The sequence below is a fragment of the Leptidea sinapis genome, chromosome 33 (genome assembly GCF_905404315.1).
Source record: "Leptidea sinapis chromosome 33, ilLepSina1.1, whole genome shotgun sequence".
Taxonomy (NCBI): Eukaryota; Metazoa; Arthropoda; class Insecta; order Lepidoptera; family Pieridae; genus Leptidea; species Leptidea sinapis.
Window position 1 is genome coordinate 2,600,344 of NC_066297.1, and position 23,979 is coordinate 2,624,322.

A 23,979-nucleotide genomic window follows, 5' to 3' on the forward strand; every position below is an offset into this window, starting at 1 on the left:
AAGCTGTTTCACAAAAAGCTGCGATCATCGCGAAGGCCGAGCGTCTTGACGATCCAATTTCCATCTCTGTACGTATCATAAAAACATCTTTGTCCGACCTCACATCTAACCCCAAGCTAAAGACCCTTTCTTACGCTTTTTAGTTAAAAAAATACTCGGCAACGCGGTATTATTGCATTCGACTCAGTATTTGTGGCTCAGCGGCTGCACAGAGCGGACGCCAATGTAAAACCTCTTTCGTTGTTCGAACTCTTTAGTCTGTACAGAAGCGCGGGAATACTTGACATCTGTCAATGCCTGAACAATTTTTCAATCGAACCAGTAGCAGCATTTCTCGGAATTTATTATTTAAATTTGAACAGTCCGTGTTTATAATTATGATTTGTACAATACTAAACTTTGTATTGTTTTACTAACATTGTTAAAATGCGAAATGTTTTAAAACCATGGGAGATTATTTCGCTTAGGCGTTTTCGCGTTGTTTTTACGAATGTTTTTGCGTGTGTCGAGTGGTAGGGGAAGGGAGGGGCCACCATTGACTCGTCCCTCTCCTATCGAGTATTTTGATTTAGTTTCCAACTCTTACGTGGATGTGGTAATTTTTTCAGTCGCGTGTTAAATGCGCGCGCGGCTGTCGTTCTTACGGTTCGAATTTCGAATCTTTTTTTTCCCGCGTTTCTGATACAAACTTTTTATTTACTTAGGAGCGTGGACTTATCCATTTTGTGTTGGATGTTTTGTGATCTATTGAACGTAACTAAGTGACAAAGTGATTATTATTGAAATTAATTCCTGTTTGGATGTTATAAATAAGGTAAGATTTAAACAATGCTTATGTTATTGCAATATTACTTAAACAATATATTTGTGAGTACATTTTAAACAAATGTTTGTGAAAACGGCGCAATGTTTTAAACTTGAATGAATGTATTGGGAGCGTTCATTCATGTAATCTCAAGTTACAAAGTTATTTATTTAAGACTTGAAACTTTTCATGAAATAACTTGTGAGATTTGATTATAAAATCTTCCCGACCTATTATTGTATTAAGTATTTACTTATATTTGATCATTAACAATACAAAATCAACAGTTTTTTTTTTTTAATATCTCAAAGTATTTTGCATTAATTTGTAACTTATTTTAAATTTCGAATTCCGCCTCGCAACCGTAACATTTAATATTCGTATCACTATTATTATCAACTTGCCTAACTGCTTAGTATAAGTGTTTATAATATTATAGTTTTTTTATTATTGATTTTAATAGCTTCTATACTTCACCACTTTTTTACAACTAAGTATTTTATAAACATACTAGTTATATTATTGAATTATGTATTTAAATACATTACAAAAACTCCATACTAAACAGTGAAGAAGAGATATAAATAAGGATTATTGTTGGGAACGCTAATAGTGGCAAATCCTTTGCTTAACAGCACTGTAAAATTATTTTATAATAGCAATAGAATCTGTAAAATGAACTTCAAAGGAAATGGCAAACTTTGTGTTTAAGACTTTGGCTCATGAAAGGTTCACTCAGTTTTGAGTTAGTTAAGTCATTTTTTTTTTGTAGCGGCAATGGTATTAAAATTTATTAGGAGTTTGGGCTCTGTGTAATAAATTTTGGGGAATGTTTACAAGTTTGCAAAGGAGGCTTACCAGTGGGAGGTTGTACATGATGCCGGCTAGATTATGGGTGCCGTGAAGCAGTAATGTGTAAGCATTATTGTGTTTCGCTCTGAAGGGCACCGTAGCTAGTGAAATTACTGGGCAAATGAGACATAAAATCTTATGTCTCAAGGTGACGAACGCAATTGTAGTGCCGCTTAGAATATTCGGGTTTTGCAAGAATCCTGAGCGGCACTGCATTGTAATGATCAGGGTGTCTCAATTGCAATTATCTCAACGTTCCGCAAAAAATTAATTATTTATTATAAATACTGAATATTCAACAAATATGTCCGGACCGCAGACTCCGCTGATAATAAATGCAGTGTAAAGTTACTACAAGCTTAAAATTACTTCTCCCTGTCCTGTAATTCTGTAGCGACAAAGGTAAGATAAAGACAAAAAGTTTTAAATTTGGAATAACTTTACTTCGTTTATTATAATGACATAGAATGGAGGCGCGACTTTATAAATTCTAAACCTACTAGCTCAATCGACAGACGTTGTTCTGTACATAATAAATAAAATACGGATTTTTATGAATTTGTCAATAATATTTTTGTAAATCAAAAATAATTTCGTAAAATATGCTCCCTATTTATCACAGCAGAATTAATGTCAAACCATGCGTCATTAAATTCTCTCATAGAATATATGACTATCTCATACAAATAGACTATTGGAAATAGCAATAATTGTGGGTCCCAAATCGAAATTAATACTATCCTATCTCTCAAGATGGACTGCACTCCATGAATACTCCATAATCCCTAATAAAATCCGTCCATTCGTTTTGGAGTTCACTGGAAACAAACATCAGGACACTGGATTTATATATATTAAGATATACGCATCGTTCATATTTCTCCAAAAATTGTATTTGCAGTAAGGACCAATGATATTAATTCCACCTTCGCACGACACGCCACAAATTTGAATATCATCCCCACCATCTGGATTTGTGGCGGTCCTCCACAGTGCGGTTTTCAAGGAGATTTCTTCCTCGTACTACAAAACTGTGGAATGAGTTTCCTTGTGCGCTGTTTCCGGGACGATACGACATGGGTACCTTCAAAGAGAGCGCGTACATCTTCCTAAAAGGCTGTCAACGCTCCTGTGATTCCTCTGGTATTGCAAGAGAATGTTGGCGGCAGTGATTAGTTAACACCAAGTGATCCGTAAGCTCGTTTGCCCTCCTTTTCCATAAAAAAATCATATTTTTCACTTTAATCGTGCAATGTTCCCCCATCATTTATCTGGTGTTAAAAAAGACTTGGCAATCATACTCAATCACTACACTATTACATCGTTTGTACTCACTTGATAGTAGAAATAGCCTGATACTGTAATGCACTGCTGAATTCCTAGTACCATCAGTCATCTATATCCATTGTTCTAACGGTTGTTTTAACCTAAACCAGAAAGTCTAGTGACTATTTTATGATTATTTTATAGTCAAACCTAAGAAAAGAATTGAATAATTGGTATTTCTTATTGTATTCTCTCTAATAACCACTTTCTCTTGCGAAAGAATGGTGTCTGTACGATCAAAAATAACTCAAGCGAATCAATTTTGATAGAATAAATGGTTTTCACCTTACCCACATTCGTATCACCTAAATGAAGTCTATATTTCTCAGGCTTAAAATATATTTTGAAAGCAAATAATCTCATTCGTTGTAAAGCTGTTATGTTTGGCGATTTAATAGAGCGGTATCGAATGATTTTTTACTTGACTTTTGACTTGCGTTTATGTAATCTAAACTAAAGATTTGTTCTTAAGATAAAGTATTCGTGGTATCTTTGGTTGAGTGGCAGAGCGAATATATCACGATTCGCTCCGTGATTACGTTACTACAATGAATAATTAGTAACTTTATTTTATTATAAAAAAAAGTGTGTGTGTACTTATGTATGCACGCAAAAAGTTATAATTCTTTGGCCTAACAAAGCAAAAATCCTTAAAATTATTCCTCGTGCTATTCTACGTTTGTAGAAAGAACAATATTGTTAAAATCTTGTAACGATAGCTTTGACAATTAAGTATTAAATAACGAATACGGCTGCACGGGCTTGAACCCTTTGCCTATCCTAATAATGGACGAAGAAACGCAAACGTCCGAAAATTAGGAACCAACTTCACCCTGTTACTTTTGTGTTACAGTAATGCGCGAGCATCTTTTAATTTCACTTCAGCAGCATTTCCGCGTTGGATAGCTATGATCAACCATTGGGTAGTAATTTTCAAAAAATCTTTAACTTAGAGAGTGATTCCATGATTACAGTGATCAGATCAAAAGATTTTTTAGGATTTTTGGCAAGCTATACCTACTGTGCTTACTGCTATCAACAGATACAATATAGAATGATACAAGAAATTCCTTCTGTTGCCAGATAAGGCAAATAACAAATATTTTTCAAAGTTGACCAATCCGTATAGTAAGCATAATAAGTTTGAAGTAGAGATGATAGGCAATAATGAATTTGTTTATTTCTTGAAATTTTTCTCATAATGATTCTCTATAATTGTAAAACCATCCAACTCATAAAAAACATACTTTATTTCAATCATGACAGTAATCATTAACTACCATATCTACTTAATAGTTTATCATATATTATAGGACATCCGACGGGAATCAAACAAAAATAAATTTAAAAAACTATTGAAGTATTATTTATTGTTGCAGTAACATTTGTAAAATACGTTTTAGGATTTATTGTATGAGACTCGCCCTATAGACAAACTGTGTAAACAGTTTCACAGGACTTTGTATTAGTTTAAGAATAAACATATGGTTACCATAAATATATAAAAAAATGAAAAAAAAAATGAGAAGAACCTGTTTACCGTAAGCTCAGTAGGAAATTAATTCAGTTTTATATTCCAATAAGAAACGTAGTGAAGCGGTATACATCATAAATATACTTCCGTTACCGTATCGAAGCATTGAGGCAATGGTCGAACGCCGTACAGCCGTCCATTCAGCCAGGATTTCGACCGGAACCGCCTTATCAGGCGCGCGGAGGTGACGTCATAGCAAAACAATCAGGAACGTGATCGTTATATAAATAAAAAACTCTAAACGTAAAACAATGAGAACTTGAAAACTGGCACAATTTAAAAAGTCAATCATAAACAATTTCTTATGCGTGCGTAAGTTTTAAAATATGGTCTTCTAAATAAGGGAAATATCTTAGATCATACGTCTACATAGACTGTGACAACTGTGAAAACGTCGAAAAAACATTGTGTTTAGAACTAACCCCTATTTTGAGAAATGTACGCACACTAACACAAATCGCGAGTGTAAGACGTAGCCTATCACGCACACTAAACTAATACTCCTTGCCTGTTTTTATCGGTTTTCTAACAGCAAGAGTCTCTAACTAAACGTTTAAATTATCTAAGGGAAATATAACAGATATAGGAAATAAAAGGAAAATTTTGAATTCGTATGACAATTTTAGATGGATTATGGCATTATGGAAACATTAATATGTTGAAACTGATAAAACGTTAAAATATTTTGTAGAGAGAAGCATTCTTATTAATCTTCAACTGGTTGTGTTGAAACTAAAAGAAATTTAATTTAATATCAAGACTTGGACATAAAGCTTAAGAAATATATAATATAATTTAATTAACTTATCCATTTTTCGTATCGTAGGTGTAATTTTTTTTTATCGATCATCAAAGTACAAGCGCTGGGCTTACTTGCTTGCACTTTTATTTATAACTTTGAGTACTAACGAACTAAAGCTGAATGGTATAATGAAAAAAAAAACACTTCATGAAAATTTGTGGCTAATTCGCTATGCCGTCGGATTAATTTTTTTATGACAATAAGGGACGAGACGAGCATGACGTTCAGCCAATGGTAATTGATAAGCCCTGCCATTTTTCAAATTCAAATTCAAATATTTTAATTAAAAATCACTCAGTGAACGTCAAAAATGACCATCCATTAAAAATAGACTGGCTGAGACCGTCTGTGGTGCCATCACAATGCAATGCCGCTCAGGATTCTTGAAAAATCTAAAAATTCTGAGTGGCACTACGATTGCGCTCGTCTCATTGAGATATAAGATGTGAAGTCTCATTTGTCCAGTAATTTCACTAGCTTCGACGCCTTTCTGACCAAAACACAATAATGTTTACACATTACTGCTTTTACATCTATTGATAAAAATCACATACACACAATATACCCATGTATAAAGACATTGGTATATAGAATATACCAATCGGGCATAGTACCTGCAACCCAGTCGTTGTTAGACACATACCATTTAACCTTAAGGTAATCTAAACATCATTTCAATTTAAAATGCAAAACGTAGCAAACACACAGGTAGCAAACAGTTTTCAAATACCCTCACGAAGTTAGTGGGAAACGTATATACCAATTGGACTTAGTTCCTGAAAAACGTTCCAAGCTACAAACATAACATTTTAAGGAATTGGTGTTTAAAGTTTAATAAATATTAGTTGTAATTCCATACATGTGGGTTGGGCTACTAAGTCATGTCATTTAAACAGTGACAGTAGGGCTGCCATTTTTTATCAGTCTGTTAATATGAATCATGTGCTCAGTTTTGTGTTCTTAACTCAATTTCGACATGAGTGTGGTTTGGAACGTTTTTCTGGAAATACGTCCAATTGTAATTCTATATGGCTTTCCAATAAAATACATTTCCTAATTTACTCCATGTTAGTAAGCGGTATTTAAACAATGGCTTGACTCACGAGTGAATCAGTGCGATGATTAAATGAGTGTGACCAACAACTTTAAATTATTTTATAAGTTTTTGATTGTATACGATTAAAACTGCACAAATGCGGCGAACAATCGTTAGGATATGACACACAAACATTCTTAATACATATATTACTAGTAGGAGGCTCCTTTGCACGGGATGCCGTCTAGATTATGGGTACCACAACGTCGCCTATTGCTGCCATGAAGCCGTCACGTATAAGCATCACGGTGTTTCAGTCTGAAGGGCGCCGTAGCTAGTGATATTCTTGGCCTAATGAGACTTAACATCTTATGTCTCAAGGTGACGAGCGCAACAGTAGTGACGCTCAGAATTTTTGGTTTTTTCATTGTAATGGGCAGGGCGTATCAATTACAATCAGCTGAATGTCCTGCTCGTCCCGTCCCTTATTGTTATAAAAACATACAAAACATATAGCCAGTACATGTATATAACCTACAAGCGAAATTGATTCCACGAAAGTTTTGAAAATAAATAAATATCAGTATTTTGTTTTAGAAAAGAATAATTATATAGAGCTGATAATATATAAGTCCGTTGAAATAGTAAATACCATATTCTTTAACAGTTGCTTTAGCAAGGTATGTCTCTAGGTAGGTCTCATCTGAAATCATATTTAACGTAGTGAGGTGATCCAATGTTAGATGTAGGCCTATTCTTGTGTGTGTTCATGTCTTCGATGTCGTTTGTTTTCTGACTCTAGTGCTACGGGTATCCATTCATCAAAGTTTTCAATCGCGCAGGATTATTCTAAGAGCTACTTCCCTGTAGACTCCTGAGTTAGTGCAATGACTTCGTTGTTATATTATATAGTGGGACGTATAATGTATCACAAACCGATCAAGGCATATTCTACTTCGCAGCGTTTTTTTATTGCCACTGAACGGAGTTCACACCTTTGCTACTGGTAGTCTAGACACACAGTGGGAGGTACCACAACGGCGCTTATTTCTGTTATAAAGTGTCAGTATTACTGTGTTTCGGTCGGAAGGGCGCCGTAGCGTCTCAAGGTGACGAGCTCAATAATTGTAGTGCTGCTCAGAATTTTCGGGCTTTTCTAGAATACTGACCGGCACTGCATTGTAATGGGCAGGGCGCATCAATTACCATCAGCTGAACGACTTGCTCGTCTCGTCCCGATTTTATTAAAAAAACACGCTAGGGTAGTAGGCACGAATTTCATTCAAGAGCTCTATTTGGTTGATCCTGCCATACATTTTATTCTCAAAAAAAAAAAGAAAAATCTTACACATTCCCCTTTACACGCGTAAATACTCAGATAAAATCTTTTAGTTTGTTCTGTTGACCTAGTCAACACATCCATATGTTTTCAACGTTATATGTTCTCATTATTGGAAACAACTATTAATAAGCATTTAGAAAAAGTAATTACAAATCAAAAAATCGAAATATTTTACAAATTAATGAATAAATATGTTAACTCTAATAGTTAAAATACCAATTTATTCTAATAAGAATTAGTATACATAAGTGTTAATCGGAAATTTGAAAATAAGCAAAAAGATTTATTGTAACAAACGGGTGCCGTAAGCTGTTCAAGTGATACATTGTTATATTTTAATTAACTTTATGAAATATTGCGTTAATAAGTTTTAACCTCGCTTTAATATGTATACTTGAAATATTAGTTTGGACTTACAAAATACCTTTGCCTTAAATTATCAATACATTTTCAAATTAAGAAAAAAATATTATCTATAGACTTATGCTGCGTTGAATTTGAATTTAGAATGATTTTTAGGCGCTTCACTTGTGTTTGTAGATTTAAAATTTTATTTGTGAACACTTTTTTGTTTTATTCGACTTGGTTTAGTATATTGATAATGGATACCAGCTATTTCTAGTCTAAGTAGAATCTTACAATCTATTCAAAGTGATTAAAGTCATTGATATTAGGAGTATCTTATTAGATTCGATAAATTCTTAGAGTAAGAACTCAACCAGGTAAGGGTACCCAATGAGAAACCTATAACTTAGACTTTATGTTCGTTCGACCACCCGTCTGTCAGTTAGATAGCTTAAATTTTGTCATAGCCATATTTTGTGATGGCTACCATGCAAACTATTAAAATAATTGTATTCTTAAAGTATTCAGCGTCTTAATTATATTAGACGACTAGCTGACCCGACAGGCGTTCTTGTGTACATAATAAATAAAATACTGTTTTTGTATGAATTTGTCAATAATATTTCATAACATCAAGAATTATTTCGTAAAATATGCTCCCTGTTTTTATAATGAAATTGTTCCACAGCAGAACTGTCAAACCATGCGTCATTAAATTATCTCATAGCAAATATATCCATACAGAACAAATATTGGAAATTGTTATGGGGTCCTAAATCGAAATAAAATAATCCTATCTCTCAAGTTAGATTAAACTGCACTCCATGAAGTAATCCCCATTAAAATCCGTTAGGAGTTCACTGGAAACAAACATCAGGACTATGGATTTATATATCTTAAATATCTGCAAACGAGCAATTCTTGTATATATATAATCTGAATCTCCGAAACAGCTCCAACGATTTGAATGAAATTTAGTACACAGGTAGTTTCGCGGGCGAGAAATCGATCAAGGTTTCAATTTAAAAAAATGCAGTTTTTTCCGTGTTAAAGAGAAACTGCTACAATAACTTTAGAATACAAAGGTAAATCTCGCCACTAAATACGAGACTATAATAGCTCAGATGGGACATTGGGTGATCCCAAAATCAGAAGACCCCGGTTCGAATCCAGATGTCCGAAAAATCAGAGCAAGGCTCAGTCATCCAGGTACTGATAGTAAATACCCATAGTTAATTAATAAAAATGTCTAATTTATCTTAGGTTATTAAAACGTTTTCATACCGTTCTGTTTTACGATACGGTGTACGTTCTTTATTGAGTAATTAATTCAATTTGGAGCGTTCTACGTACATTTGTGTTTTTGTAGCGTTTACTTGTAACGAGATAGCCATAACGGGGAGCCTGTCCACCCGTCTGTCAACGTCCACGATAGATATATAATTGTAACTTACGGCTATTTATGTCTTTATCGCTCGCTGATTAGCTCAAATTGCTTTCTTTTTGCTACTCATCTGTAAGTCTTTAATTCAAATCATATTTAACACCAAGAATTCAGTGAAGATCGGGGAATCACTTGGCGTTGCGTAGAGACGTCGCTTCATTGTGTGTCTTCTACCGCGTTTATCACGGGTAGTGTTCCGAAGAGCTGTTTCACCTGATTGCTGCCGCCAAATTCCACCTTCGCACGACATGCCACAAATTAGGATATCATCCCCACCATCTGGATGTGTGGCGGTCGTCCACAGTGCGATTTTCAATGAACTTTCTTCCATGTTCTTACTACAAAGGTGTAGAATGAGCTTCCTTGTGTCGTGTGAATTTCCTGGACTATACGATATGGGTACCTTCAAAAAAGCGCGTGCACCTTCTTAAATGCTGGCAACGCTCCTGTGATTCCTCTGGTGTTATAAGAGAATGTGGGCGGCAGTGATCCCTTAACACCAGGTGACTCGTAAGCTTTTATTTTGAGTTTGAATTGCGGCCATTTTGGAAATAACCATCTTATTTTTTTTCTTGCTAAAGCGACAATACAAAATTTCAGCAGTCTAGGAATTGTAGTTAATGAGACACAATCCGCTGAAAGACAGAAGGACGGACATTGAAATTTTAGTAATGATAAAAATTGATTTCAGAACCATTAGAAAGGGTAAATTTTATAGAACCAAAGTACGAATTTTACTTGACTTTACTTTTAAAGTTATTAACACTATCTCAGTCAAACTAAAAATTAATGAAAATAATCTAAAATATCCCGGATGTTTGTTTTGTAAGGGAAATATTATTAAAAAGAGCATCTACAAGGTAATTTGCAAAATGTTATCAATGCAATACTAATTAAAGTCTAAATTGGCTCGTTAATAATCAAAACGGAACTTTGAAATTAAAAAACCGATTGTCTATTGCCAAACACTTTTTAAAATCGAGGTCGAAAAACAAAACTGTCAAACGAAACTTGTTCTACATTTGAACTTATTGAAAAATCACTTTTGTGCTTTTATTTGTAAACAGAACGGCCTTGGCTGTTAATTAAAAAGTAACAGAATTCTAATACTTAAAGGTCATAAGATGTAATCTTATGTTCTCTTGGGTATCTAAAATTGCTTGATATTTTATACCAATCAGGAAACGGGTAAAAAGCTTTGCTCTCAATTAGAGATTAACGGTTTCCGGTTGTGAGTAATCATGCGAAAGCTTTTTTAATATATTATCACCGTTATTTTCATTTGCGGGTACATTTGTTTTACTTATAAAACTATGTATTACAAGAATAAGTTAGTGACACTGCGCTTAAACCTTGATTTATAAAGAAGGTTAAATTAAAACTGCCATAAATTAATATTGCATAAATGCGAATACGTTCGGCTATTGTCTTTTTAATTCCATTTTTAAAAATAATCCATTACACATTTCATGTTATAATTCTTATTTGTAATTTGGACCTTATGTTATGTTCATTCGAAGGCTTATTTTAGCTTGCAGTTCTTGAGCAGGGACTACATCGTGAGTTAATGAAATATGGACTTTAAAATCTAACATTAAGTCTTCATTTATTGGGAACTTGTAGCAAAAATGAATTTCAATATGAAACAGACATTGAGTATTATTAATTAGGAATGTTAAATAACCAAACATTATTTCTAATTAGATTCTTATTAAATAAGTATTTTATACACTGTTACTCCTTCAATCTCAGTTTTGAAATGGATAATAGAAAAGGCATATAATATTCTTTTTTATGACAAGAAGGGACGGTAATGGCATGCCCATTACAATGCAGTGCCTCTCAGAGTTCTTGAAAAACCCAAAAATTCTGAGCGGCACTACAATTGCGCTCGTCTTCTTCAGGCATATTAAGTCTCATTTGCCCAGTAATTTCACCAGCTACGGCACCCTTCTGACAGAAACACAACGATGGTTACACGACAGAAATAGGCACCGTTGTGGTAAGTACCCATATTCTAGCTGGCATCCTGTGCAAAAACGCCTGTATACTGTCGAATTCGGTAATGTCGGTAATATGTCAAATTATTATCAGAATTTTTTTCATACAGATTTATAAAAAAAAAAATCACCAATTACAATACATCGTCTATTGAAATTAGTAAAAATAGGAAATCTATTGAAAATTTTAATCTCGGATTGCTAATTGGAAACAGGCCGTTATACGATGTCAAATTTAAAAATTCCATTAAGTCCATCGAGATATAACAACACAAGTTTGGTCCATGTATAGTCTGTGGGATAAATAATGACGTGTCTTCCATAAAGTTGTTCGTAATTTAAATAGAGCGATTCCTCAATTGAGGTTAATTTACGTATTTAAGAAATACGTTCGGTTTAATTATGAGTGTTATTTCGTGGAATTACGTAAGATGCACTCAGTTGTAAGACGAACGAATGTTATTTCTTGTTGGTATTTGTCATTTAAGCATTGTGGCATTAGAATGTGTGTTCGAATCCCGGTAGGTGCAAGCATTTATATGATGAATATGGATGTTTGTTTCCAAGTCATGGATGTTTAAATGTATTGATATATGTTTATATGAATTTATGTATGTTTAAGTAAGTATATTGTATTAAATATATCATTGTCTTGTAACCCATAACACAGGCTATATATGCTTAACTTGGGGCAAGATAATTTGTGTAAAAAGTGTGTCAATATTATTATTATATTATTATTAGGTTTCATTTTAATATCTTTTGTAGCAGATCTAATTAGGTAAAACAAGTAAAAGATTATCACATTAGGGTGTTTTTTAAATAAAATCTTAGTTTCAAACAGTAATATTTCAGAAATAAATTAAAAAAAAACGACTAGACTTATGAAGATATATTGCAAGTAAAAACTAAACTGCATTTACCAGTGGGAGGCTCCTTTGCACATTATGCCGGCTAGATTATGGGTAACACAACGGCGCCTATTTCTGCCGTGAAGCAGTAATGTGTAAACATTACTATGTTTCGGTTTGAAGGGCGCCGTAGCTAGTGAAATTACGGGGCAAATGAGACTTAACATCTTATATCTCCAGGTGACGCATGGGCTTTTCAAGAATCCTCATAGGAGGCGAGGAGGATCCATGGCAGGGCGTATCAATTACCATCAGCTGAACGTCCTATTTGTATCGTCCCGTATTTTCATTAAAAAAATTCACTTATCGACTTGTTTCTCTCTTTTATGATGCGTTCGTTTATGGATCAAGTTCTTATACTTCTCTCGTACATACTGAATTTTAGACTTATTACACTTGTTACGTGGTTAGTTTTTGGACGATGCCAAGACGACAAATAACTATAAAAGGGCCATTGTGAATAGATGTCCACAAACTCTACCCAACCGTTTCAAAAGCAAGCGTAGTTATATATTTATCTTAGCTTAAAAAACAAATATATCGAAATAATGAACCCCTAAACAAATTAACTTGAACATAATAAAATTCATAAGAGACGTCATAAAATATTCAACTGGATCTAATTAAGTTCTAAAACCCGATTATATAAACATGATAGAGTTATTTGCATATTAATCCTCACTCATACGTTCTGCCGTTCAGTTTTATCTGTTACGCGTGTTTGTTAATTACTGTGAGATGTATTGTTTAATTGTATGCCTTGTTAACATTTCTTATTCCCAAATAAATTAACTAAAACTTAATAATTTGTTATGTTTTAAAGTGATAACCTTCACTTCTTAATAATTAAAACAGTGTCTCTCGGCTTAGTTAGTATTTTTATAAATATTAAGTTTTACACAAATAAAATTTGTAAACAACATTTATGAACGATGCGGGACCCGAACCGAAAGAGCGAGAGGTCGCGGATTTGAGTCGCGCATCGTTCTTAATATTATTAAAAATACTACCTGACCCGACAGACCTTGTTCTGTACATAATAAATTAAATTCTGTATTTTTTTTATGAATTTGTCAACCGTGCGTTAGTAAATTCTCTCATAGAAAATATGTCCATACCAATACAAATATTGGTAATAAAAATAATTATAGGACCCAAATCGAAATAAAAACTATCATATCTCTCAAACTGCACTCCATGCAAACACTGGATTTATTTATTTGTTAAGATGAAAATTGAGCTCAAATTGTTTGAAAGTGACTGACTCCCTATATAGTGAGTATTATCATCTTTGGGGATATTTCTAAGAGAAAAACATATTTCGAATCGAATAGTAAACATCAACATTAAAAAAGTCATAACGAAATTCCATTTTTAAATACCATCTATTTTAAAGCGTTACATTATCAATACTTTATGAAAGAGATTACAAATAACACATCTGAAATACACCGGAAACATGAGTAACATAAAGAACTTACATCACTCATAGTTATGTTAAAACGTATTCATGCGTAATGACCAATCTCCGGACATACAAAAAAAGAAAAACGAGCATTAATGCATTTAAGCCGTCGGACGCATGCGCTAGCGTATCCTTATTCATAATAAGAACAAGAAGTTCCGTTTTTGAAAACGGTTCATCACTCTCTCACGTACCTATTAATTATTTGAAAATAGAATCGAACTAGATTCGCTATTCGGTTTGTTACTTACAGATTCGAACATTATTAGGCTGAATAAAATGTTCCGTTAAATTCAATTCTAAATTTAAGTGGTAAATGGTAATGGTAGATCAAAGTTATGCTATTTATTCAATAGTAAATTTTAATTATTGGTATAATTTAATTACAACCGATTATGAGCACCAAACTGACAGTCGTAATACGACAGAAATATTCCTAACATTTTTAATTAATTCCAAAACATGCCCCACACTCGGGGTCAACATTCTTCGATCAAGAACCAGTCATCGCGACGTCATGAGCCCGGATTTGTAACAAAACACACCAGTAGGGGGACTTATTAAATTGGACACAAGCAATCAATCAATAGGATCATATCTATGAAATATTAAACTAGGCCTGTTTTTTATTCATATCCAAAGTTGATTGATTTTGTTGTGCGTATCTACAATTGAATATTTAATTCTAAAATGGCTTTTAGCCTGTGATTGTGTTCCATTAAAAGACTATATAAATAGTAACCTATATTTTAAGGAAAGAAAATAATCTAAAGCTTAAAAGTTTAGATTAACTTCCCGTATCATTATATTAAAACAAAGAAGTACCAAAACTTGTCTTAGAAATATTGTGTAAGTTTATAAAAATATTCTGTTTATACTTTATAGGTCTATGGTTTTATATTATCCAGCCACGTCATCTTGTCTACGGTATTAGAATACACTTAAATTTGGAACGCGCTCATATGAACTTAGCTCGTTTCGTTTTTCAATTGCTTCACTCATATCGGCTTCGAGATAAGAATTATGTTTTGCTCTTTTTATTGACTGACGTTCGAAATTCGAGTTTAAAATAACGTTAGTCTTTTTATTTCAAATAGTGTCGTGAGCTTTTGATACATACATTTGAGTTATTTGGTTTAATATTTAAAATGTTGATATTTTCATTTATGAATTTACTCAACGTACAGTAAATAAATATTATGTAACAATTATAAAGTTTGCTACAACTCAATCGGGTGATAAACGCTAGATAAAGCTAATAGTATTGCTAATTGTAATTAATTAATTAACATGAATGATTTATAAAATAGTCGATGGCTAATGGCGTTCCAAAGTCAAATGTGCTGTAGAGTTTCGATATTTCATTTGGATACCTAGTTAGTATGTTTGTCTATGGTTCGTAAAAGAATGCGAGTGAGGGCCACCCCGAGTTATTGCGGGTACGTGTCGGTGGCGCGTGCCCGGTGCAATTAGGGCTGCCACGTTTGCTGTCAAAAAATATATTCTGATTATATATTTTTTCTTTTATAATATTTTAATTGACAGCCCGGGTGAATTCTTCGTATCATTGATACCCTGTGACTACGTAAAGTAGAAGTAAGTAAATATAAATATTTATCAAAGTTTCTATGTACTGTAAAAAATTACTGTTATTTAGTATTGCTTTGTTTAAGTTTACGTTTGTATTACTAATTACTGTTTTTTTTTTATATTATTACCCATTTTACGTTTGCTCATATAATTAAACAAAAGAGGTTACTACAGTATATTTATCAAATTGTTTCTTAAATATAAAAATGCGTTAGCCTTTTTTTTAAACTTTTTTTGAAAACTTAATTTTGAGAATTTTTATTTATTATTTCGTCATTAGAGGAAAAAAAAACAACATGATAACATCAGATGGATTAAATGCTAGTCCACGATCGTATTCACGACTGCGTATTGATTATAATTCAGTCACGGTTAGGGCTGTTCCGCAGGTCGATACTGCGTGTCAGCCCTAAACGAAACACCGTGTTACGTAAGTAAACGCGCGTAGAATTCAATCGTAGCCGATTTCTCTATCACCTCTTATACGACACAACAATGGAGGCAAATTTATGGATAGTAAAAATTGTCTAGACGCTGTGTTATATTGTTGGAATGATTCCATGTTTAATTAATATTCCTGGGTTTCCTTTACGAATTCCGGCAATGAATTAAGAATTTAATAATAAGTTTAGCCTACGTTTTTCTACATATGACTACTCTTTACTTTCCTGAGCGGCAAAAAAGTTCTATTAAAATACTAGTGTAAAAAAGATTTTTTGTTACGAAGTACTTCGTGGTATTAAAATTATATTTGTATCAACACCGATCTGCAATATAACATTGTAGTTTCAATTTGTGTGAATGAATACACGATGTGACCTAGGTACATCACTAGTTAGCGCTAACAGCACTTAATATGTGATAATTTACACGCACTGTTAAGGCGTTACATATGTATTTCGTTTCTTTTACGCTTGTACCATATTTTACAAGCACTTCAAAATGTTAATTTTTCTGTAATAATTTAAACATCTTTTTTAATACATTTGTATGTCAAATAAGGGCAGAATTACGGGTCAATTAATTAAGGGTCTACATATAGTAAAGTTTCCCTTCATTTTATCCAAAGCTCTCACGTATAGGTAGCTTTTCTCATTACTTGTCACATAAATTGTTACTGGTTAGCATCGTTTTTTGTTACAATAATTATTAAACGAACAAAAAACAATTAAGGAATAAGGTTGGATATGGATTTAAATACAAATTCTCTGACAACTTATTTGAACGAAAAAAATTTGGAAGTTCGCCTCCGTTGTCATCTATAGCGCACAAAAGTTGAATTTAAATTGTAAAAGTTTCATTGAATGTTTCGTTTTCTTCTCTCTTAGAGGGCCTTTGCTTATAAAGTGGTGATAGTCGTATAAATTGAGGTCTCAAAGAATTCTTCAGGAATTAATTATGTACTCATATTTACAAAAATAATTGACATTTTATGACCAATTAACTAACGTTTAGAATAGGAAGAATAAACTTATGAAAACACGCCATCTTTATTTGCTCGAAAATTAATTATTGTAGAAGCTAAGAATTGCTCATCATTTCCAATGTATGCCCAAATATCAAGTTGATAAACGCCGCGTTGTAAACGCAGTGCCGTCTGTGTGAATACGCTCTAACAAAGGTCAGATCTCAAGACAATGCTCAATGAAGCCTCTGAGGGGAGGATGAGAGGGAGGTGTGTGGGGAGAGAGGGGAGGTCTAAGTTATTCTCTGCTAGCCCGACGTGACACGCCCGCCATTGTAGGCTGTGGTTGACTACGGGTTAGATTGTAGACTTAATAGTGATCCTAGCGGTAGGAATGATTCGTGTCTGAACTGTTTAGGTTCCGCATATTTTTTTTTATTATAAGTAGCTAGAGAACTGGCTATATGTGTAGGTTTCATCTCTTCTTGACGAAATATTCTACAAAACTTTTTTTTAATCTTCTCCTATTATTACCGCAAATTTACACCACTGGTTCCTAATTTCCAGTTATCAATTAACAGTTCGGGCTATATTGTAATAGTTAAGAGATCCTTAATTCGCAAAGTGGAAAATGACAGAATTATTGCAGATGAAACATTTTAAAATTCCTGCCTAAAATTATGTGCATAATTAATATTATTCTTAATGATTTATAGTTGAGCTTTAATGAGAAGAAGTGGGAAGAAACTCCGTTATAATACTTACATATTTACAGCTTCAGTATTTTACAATATATTTACCAACTTGAGAAAGTAAAAAAAAATCGTAAAAGAACTGTAAATAAATAATAGTACCTACCTATTATTGTATGGACATTTTATCATAATATTGTGAAATATTTTTATATATATGTGTGTAACTTTAAACTTTTTGTTTCCAAAAAAGTAGTTTAGTATCATGCATTTTCTCAAAAGGACGTAAAGTTAACCTTTAGGTACATGATACACTCTCATTGTAAATTGTTATCAAATTCGGTGATAAAGTTCTCGTATAACATTTTTCAAATAACATAAACAATCAAAAGTTCTATTTTTGAAAGGTTTTTATGTCGGGTTAATGTAAAAATTTCATATTGCAGCTACGGGCTATATGATTGATTTTATTGCCCGCGTCACAGAGCAGTTATAACAGTAGCAGAATCGTATTGTAACGCAGAAATTTTAATTTTGTCTTTAATTTTCCTTTATTAAATCAATTTAAAGTAAATATAATGTTATTGTCAAATTGAAGCCATTACTATAAAGTCAAACTTGATGAGATGTTTATTTCAGTTCCAATAAACTGTCCAATAAACTGTCTGAACACGATTGATGATATTGAACAATAACATTTTAAGTACACTCAATAATAATATGACGACAAAACTACTCAAGTAGTACCGAAACTATATTATTGAGAACTGTTATAATTATACTATGACAAGACCAATCGATGTTTTGAAATCATCTCAGGCTTTTTGTATTAGCAGAGAATGTTTCGGGAAATACGGTTATTGCCAGAAATACATTGGCAGATTTACGAATGCGATTGCGATGTTCGATTCCAAATTTAAAATATTAAATTTAAAAACCGAATGATATTTATTGGCCATTCTTTTTTACCGCTACAGACAACTTTTATCTCGTGCTATTTATTCAAAAAGTTCTTTTTATATTCATATCTTATAGGTTGCTTATAAGCTTCAAGTAGAGTTAATATGGCACTATGTAAGGATTTTTGCTCTGTTTTTAACCGACTTCAAAAAAGGAGGAGGTTCTCAATTCGTCGGTATTTTTTTTTTTATGTTTGTTACCTCAAAACTTTCGTCTGGGTGAACCGATTTTTATAATTCTTATTTATTTGTAAGATGGTGCTTCCCGTGTGGACCACATTGTAATTTGGACCAGATCTGAGAATGGCATCCATGAGAAAAATCATAAAAGTCTTAAATTTGCTATACATACGTATAAATTGAATGATTAATTTACGAATAACTCAATATCGCGCCAACCGATTTCGATGATTTTTTTTTATTGGAAAGGATATAGGTACTTCAAAGATAGTTTGGTTAGGTTCTGATTACGGAATCCATGGCAAAGTAACGGAACTCTTCAATTAAGCGCTTACGTTCATTGCTGCATTGAAAAATTTAATATATCTGCACATATTTAGACAAGTTGTAAGATAGTGTACTTCAAACTCACTAAAAACCAAAAAATAAAAAATAAATTACCAAAAAAACAACCGACCGACAAATTTTTTTTTACTACTACATGTTCCATGCCTTCAACATGTTTTCAAGCCAATCCTTTCTTACTTAATAATAAACATTTTACAATGACACTGAACCTGGTTTTTTCCGGATATTTTCCGAGCTCCGATGTCTTCCATTTATTTCTGGTGGACACTTAAAACTCGTGCAGTGCAGAAAGCTACGTTCATTTCTTTATAACTTAGTGCAACCAGTTCATGATTCAGCCTTATATGATAAATACCGTACATTCGTAAATAAGGTATATTCTCGCGTTCCGAAAATCCTTACTGCATGATAATTCTATAATAACTACATATAAACTCGTAGTATGCCATGATTTAGGTCATTTTATAATGCGTAATGATTCAAATTATATTGTACGTTTTAAAAATCCTATTTTATACGTAAAAATTATACCATACAAGTGCTTCTTCAGATAAATTTAAGTAAAATTCTTATTAACCGGAATTTTTCCGAATTAATAATTAATAATAAGGCACAACCCAACCACGTATCTAATCTCATTTTTTTGTACGTATAATTCGATAAAGGCACCTATTAAGTTCGACCATCAGGCTCCTCCTTAACGTGTTTACAAATAGGTTACAGATATTACCCAGATGCGATTTGATTGGAAACAGACACGGCAATCGATAACAATAATAACATCATTCTATTTATTTTCCTTAGCTTTTATTGTTAGTGCACCAATTAATTTGTATTCTAAATTTAAATAAAGAATGTTCGAAATGTTCGATATTTGAAATAGTATCACAACGTGAACAATTATTACAATTTTCAAATAGTCCGTCGTCATCGTCAGACTTTCAAATTTGGAATTTGTCCGTTTTTAGCGCCATTCCGATTCCGCGGTACCAAATTAAAAATGTAAGAATTCTCGCTCGTGAAAGGAATTTATATTTTATTTCATTTCATTAAAATCCGCCATCTTTTGTTAGCGACCGTTCCGATCGGAATTCATATTTTTCTGTGTTTTGTTTCGGTTTGCGAGAGTCGTATTGTTTTATTGTTTTGTTCTAAACGTTCGGTTTCACGTTCCGAGGCGAGTATTAATTATTTTCTTATTTTTGATGATTGTTCGCGATTTGAAACTGGCCATTTGGTCCGTAAGAACTTATCGTTTCGATTTAATTAACTTGTAATATTAATGTAGCTTGCAAAATTCAGTTTTGTGATTATATAAAAACAATTATTATCTCCGTCTTTTATGTAGCAAAGAATAGGATCCATTGTAGGAATAAAAACTGTCTTGATTTTAATTAATATAGATGATCGAATACTGATTCCAAATTTAAATTTATATTCTTAATTTCGAATAGAGCAAATTCCTGTTTGTTTGTGTCGCTTTGGCATTTTGGCATAGAGTGTTCGGTGTTACGATTGGCTCTTCAGTACATTTTCGTATTTCGAATGTCGCTTTGTAACTAATTTAGAAAAGCCGTTTATTTCTTCTCATTGGCCGTTGTGCGATCATAAATTATTGTAATTGTTCGTTTATTTGCTCAATATATGTTTTATTGTTTAAGTAGTAGTAGTTCGATGTATTATATTATAATTTATTTCGTGTGCGTTGCCTAAAATCTTAATATATTTGTCACCTACTATGAAGGATGCTTTCAGCATCATCATTTCAGCTGGAAGACGTCCAGTAGTGGACAAAGACCTCCTCCAAAAATCGCCATGACGATCGGTCCTGCGCTGCCCTTATCCAACCTTTTGCGGCGATCTTGACCAGATCGTCGGTCCATCTTGTAGGCAGCCTACCAACACTACGTCTTCCGGTGCGTGGTCGCCATTCGAGGACTTTACTGCCACAACGGCCGTCTGCCTGTCGAGATATGTGCCCTGCCCACTGCCACTTCAGTTTCGCAATCATTTGGGCTATGTCAGTGACTGTGCTTCTCCTACGGATCTGCTCATTTCTGATTCGATCTCCAAGCATAGCCCTCTCCATTGCCCTCTGAGCGACAATGAGCTTCATCATAAGGAGGCTTAATTAAGCGACCAAGCTATTATCACTGAAGCCAATACAGTAATTTTTGCGATTGTTTTTCAACATTATTAGTAATTTCTTCAGATAGAATGATAGCAAAAAGGCGCGGTTCTATCACAATTAAATATTAAATTATCAATTCATGTGGAGTGGACTGGTTAGTGGAATAATATAAACTCACCATAAATATGAACGATGACTTTTACATTGTTTGAAATCGTAGTCCGATAGCTGCTGCATTCAATATATTTATTTTTAATTATATAATTAAATTACTGAGAAAAGTGTCGGTTTAAATTAACTGTCAATTTTGCATCTATGCAATAAAATATTTTTTTTATTTTTATTTGCGGGTGTGTGTTTGTTTTTAAAATATGTATATATAATTACTATCAAGAAAGCAACTTGAAGTTAGAAAGTATGTACGACAGCTTTTATATGTGAAAAATAAAATGAAATAAATCTCCTTGGATGCTATTTCTTCACGTAAGGCCTTGTCTAAATGTAGCATACGACAGCAAAGAACGCCAAGAAATGAAAGAGAATGAGTGTGTGTATGTCAAAGCGAGTGAAATAGAATATAGAAGATACTTTCATTGGTTTTCGTTTGCTATATGTGGAAAAAGGTTAATTCGACGATCATACAGACCACTTGGACTTTTGATGCTTGAAATGCATGCTCTCGTAATACCAATGGCGCTTGTGCTTTACACAAGATGTCTTCCCCGAAGGCTGAACACCAACACTTCAGTTTTGCTTGCCTTGTGTAATGATTTTTATCACAATGTGGTTGAATTGTAATAAAAACAATATTATACCTTTAAAAATAAATGACTCTTATACTATAACTTGTATTGGAATATATTTGCGGACGCATTGACCTGACTATTCATATATTATTTGTTTGCAAAGTTAATTCATCAATACGCAAAGTTAAACTTTTATTACCTACCAGGCTTCTAGGGTTGCCAATTTTTGTGAAAAAAAAAGGCATTGTGTTCACTAAATAGTACTTAAATCCATATTTTTATGAACTTAGCAGGACAATAGCGATTATATGTGTTCATACAGATTTAAATAAATACGTTTTGTTTCATATTTGAACTTTCAAAATCTAATATTATTATTATCTGTTTTACATTAAGTTTACCTCTTTCGCACGACACGCCACAAATTAGGATAATATCATCCCCACCATCTGGATATGTGGCGGTCCTCCACAGTGCGCTTTTCAACGAGCTTTCTTCCACGTACTACAAAGCTGCGGAATGAGCTTCCTTGTGCGGTGTTTCCGGGACGATACGCGGACACCTTCCTTAAAGGCCGGATGATCACTTAACACCAGGAGACCCGTATGCGCGTTTGTCCTCCTTTTCCATAAAAAACAATACCGTTATATAAAATGCTATTGTCAACCCTATATGCTTCAATCCTAGAGTAATTATTTTTTTTTTGACATCGCAGGCACCAAGTGTTTGACATAACTTTATAGTGGATTTAAATTAAGTACTTAAAGCTAGCAATGTATTCGCACCAACAAACTAAGATCCGTTACAGCATTTCAAACTCTATTGAACACCTAGTTGTAAACTTGTCAACGTCCATATTTCTCTAAAGCAATTTCATAAGTACGTCTCCTAGTTTTACGTGTACGCCAAATGAAACTGCCAAACTTTACAGAAGTTCCGCTAAATTTATTGGCTGTCTTATCAGATATATTGAGACATATTTGTTTAACTTTTATTCTTTTAACATATTGCATTCAAAATAATAGATAATATTATGTAAAATATAACATAAGATATTTTACGTAAAGATTTATTATGTATAGGCAATTTAAATGTAAGTTTTTTTATTTGTTTAAATCGAAGGTTTATTTAATGGTAAAATTAATGGAAAATATTTTTTTTATCAAAACAAACAGAATCCTATTATGAAATAGTTATCTTTAAAAAATATATATAACATATTTTTATATAACCGTCTATTTTCAATATTTCTTGTAAAAACCTACTTCCTTATATTATTTTCACAAAAATCCCATTCTGTTTTTATGCCCTTCCAGGGGAAGACAACAGCGAAAACAAATGAATTTTATAACGACTGAAATGTGTTAAATTTTTGAAATGATACTCAAATATAAAAGATTATAATATAATGGCTTATTAAGTAATTTTTATGAAATCAAAGAAAAATTATATTCTTTATTATTTTTAAAATTAAAACATTTACAATTAATTCAATTCCAACTGAATAATCCGGATGCATTCTAATTTCTATATTCGAAATTAGAATTTGTCATCCGCGTAAATAATGTCAAATTTATATTTAGAACAGATTGAAATTGATCACCTGTCAATGTCATTCGTGCGATAGAATAATGCGGTTCTAGAATTAAATGCAAAGAGCGGCGTCTCGAAATAGGGCGCGTTTGCAACAATTATTTTAGCTCTGTCTTTGTGAAAATTGGCAGCAGTTGATCTTTTGCGAGCGGTATTCGGTTGGGAAACCGTTGTTAGACGACCGTTTAGTGCTGAGCCCTGATGAGCCCTTAGTCCACTGTGTTCTGGCCTGAAGCAATGCGATGGATATCTCAACGTATACTGGACTCTATTTAAATATCGCTACTCGAATAGAACACGTAAATACAGAGAAATGTTTGACATGCTTTATTGAGACATTGTGCGTCCTGATTCGATTGTGAATGTGATATTATATTATCTATATATATAAAAATTAATTGCTGTTCGTTAATCTCGCTAAAACTCGAGAACGGCTGGACCGATTTGGCTAATTTTGGTCTTGAATTATTTGT

The 23,979-nt window shown here is 33.0% G+C and overlaps 1 protein-coding gene across 5 annotated transcripts in view; it reads left to right on the forward strand.

Moving 5' to 3' along the window:
• The first annotated feature begins 200 nt into the window (after positions 1 to 200).
• The window catches only part of LOC126974764 (uncharacterized), a 116,864-nt gene continuing 93,085 nt past the window's right edge, over positions 201 to 23,979 (forward strand). For 4 of the 5 annotated variants that reach the window (XM_050822421.1, XM_050822426.1, XM_050822425.1 and 1 more), the window contains exon 1: positions 609 to 814. The gene's annotated coding sequence lies outside the window, so the exon portion shown is untranslated. Of the gene's footprint in view, positions 226 to 608; positions 815 to 23,979 lie in introns of those variants that run through there. The other variant, XM_050822422.1, reaches the window with a different exon arrangement.